Source organism: Chaetodon trifascialis, chromosome 18 (genome assembly GCF_039877785.1).
Source record: "Chaetodon trifascialis isolate fChaTrf1 chromosome 18, fChaTrf1.hap1, whole genome shotgun sequence".
NCBI lineage: Eukaryota > Metazoa > Chordata > Actinopteri > Chaetodontiformes > Chaetodontidae > Chaetodon > Chaetodon trifascialis.
Genome location: NC_092073.1, coordinates 9,152,546 through 9,155,000, shown reverse-complemented (window position 1 = coordinate 9,155,000; position 2,455 = coordinate 9,152,546). Strand labels below are relative to the sequence as shown.

Below are 2,455 nucleotides of genomic sequence, written 5' to 3'. Positions count from 1 at the left end.
TCTCCTTCCTGCATAGTAACAGTCAACATTAAAGCCCCATGGAGATGCCGGGGATTGAACCCGGGGCCTCATACATGCAAAGCATGCGCTCTACCACTGAGCTACATCCCCTTGTTCTGCCTGCATTGCACAAGTAACATCACATGCCAATATGGATATATCATGGACATATGAACAAATAGAAAAAATATGGAGAATAGAAGAGTGTAGATGAACACTAACTGACTCATATTAACTATACAGACTGTGCTGCATAAAAAATGAATGACTGAACCAGAAACAGAACAACTTTACAGAGCTGTAAAATCTTGTCTCAAAGCATTGCAAACCACTGTGCAGTGGTTTGGTGTCTGATAGGCCTTCAAAGTCACCTTACTCAAACTGGACTTCTCAAATGGTATCACAGCACCACAGAAAAAGTCTCACCAGTGTAGAAACCCTTTGCATTGTTAAGATTACCTAGTCAGAGACAAACTGTTTAAGGTTTACAGTAACTTCAGCACCCAACAGTTTTATTTCCACATAATAACATTTATCTATTCCATTTAACCATTTTTCTCTCATTATTTTTTGAAATATTATTCTTTCTATTATTTTCAGGTAAATATCTTTATGTGCTTTCCACTCTAACACATTCACACAAGGCATTTCATCCCTCAAGTTAAACTTTTACTACATGTGATGAAATACAGATATGCTCTTCTTGTTGGTGCCATAATAAAAAATAAAAGATCTCAATGACACATAAGACCATTTATTTAGCATAAGTCTTGCATAGCCCCTAAATGTGCAGCCAAACTTCGGCATGCCGTGGCACCAACCAGATGATATATGGACCGCAAACTGTATTTACCATCTAAATTGCTTCTCCACAATGCCGAGATGATGACAATGATTAATCGGCTAAAGACCTAAATCTTCCCCCCCTTCAATATGGTGGCACATCTCAGGCCACACGTTTCCAACTTAAAGGCAGCATTTGTATTCCTGAGGAGCATCTTCTCCCGCCTGCTTTATGATATTACCGCCAGGAGACTGCAAGCAGGGGCCTCGTCTCCATGTGTGGGCTCCAATTCAACCATCATCCATTTCCTCCACTATCTTTTTATCATTACACAGTCTAATAAATGTGCTGTGTGCTCTGTGATGCTGCATCATACATCAGACAAAGTGACCGGGTCAGTGCATCGCCAACCACCAAGGTTACCCTCTCTTCCTCTCACTTTCACCTGCTGTTACCAAGAGAGGGAGAATATTTTTCATCTTCTGTCAGTTGGAAATATTCTCTGACAAAGTAATAACCTCTTCCACGTCCCCTTTGAATGTCTAACAATGTGGCTTCTAAAAGAAACGACAAAGGTGTACAAGCCACAGGGGTTGCATCGTGGTTGTTTTGATCCAGCAGGTCGCCATTGACAAGTGCACTTCAATCGAAGCAGCAGGTTGTTCTTCCCACTGTGGCTGCTTTCTACCAGGTTATGAGAGAGGATTCTTTCGTTGCCCACATCAAACACATACAGCATAATATCACAGTGTTGCGGTGCTTGAATATGTGTGTGTGTGTGTGTGTGTGTGTGTGTGTGTGTGTGTGTGTGTGTGTGTGTGTGTGTGTGTGAGTGAGTGTGAGTGTGGAGGTATCCGTGTTGAGGTGCGCTGTGCAACCTGTATGTTCTCCTGCAGATGGAGGATTAAAGAACTTTCAAACTGGAGGCCAGCCAGTACATTTTGGTTTACCATAGCGCCTTGGCAGAGCACACACAAATACACACAGTTGGTCATTTCAGTGTGTGATTGTGTGATTTTTCAACACATGTGATCCAGGCTTGGCAGCGCATGTCCGGCTGTCTCCCAGCGATCACTCATCTGAGGCGAGAAAATCAGCAGTGCTCCCAGAAACTCAACACGCTGATTAGAGCCAGATTGGAACAAGGCCTCCAAATCAAAGAGACATGCTCGGCTACATTGTCAAGTGGAAGCGAGTCTATTGTAGTCCGGGATTAACTATCCCAGACAGCGGCTGAGACGAAAGACCTCCCTATCCCTGTCTTTAAAAAAAAAGTGCTGCAAAGTGGAAGTTACATGACAGAGTCCAGCACAGACCAGTACATAGACACCCCCCAACACAACCACCAGCACTCCCAGCTTTACAATGGCACCACAAAGGAAGAGCAACCAGCAGCAAAGCCTGCTTGATGTATGGGCGCTTTGAGATATGTGCACTTTCTCTTTTAATCTGCCCGACATTCTGCTGGTGATGGGAATGAATAGTCTGTATGGGCGTTCTAGTGTGTGTGTGTGTGTGTGTGTGTGTGTGTGTGCGTGCGTGTGTGTGTGTGTGTGTGTGTGTGTGTGTGTGTGTGTGTGTGTGTGTTAAAAGGTGGGGGTGCATCACTCCCATGGGAAAGGGTAATGACTGTGCCACTAATAGAGAATCATTATAAACAACTTTAGCAGA

At 43.8% G+C, this 2,455-nt stretch overlaps 1 non-coding gene across 1 annotated transcript; it reads right to left on the bottom strand.

Annotated features, from left to right (window-relative positions):
* Window positions 1–39: 39 nt before the first annotated feature.
* trnaa-ugc (transfer RNA alanine (anticodon UGC)) lies at window positions 40–111 on the bottom strand. The gene has a single exon. It is a non-coding gene; the product is annotated as a tRNA-Ala (tRNA).
* Window positions 112–2,455: the final 2,344 nt, after the last annotated feature.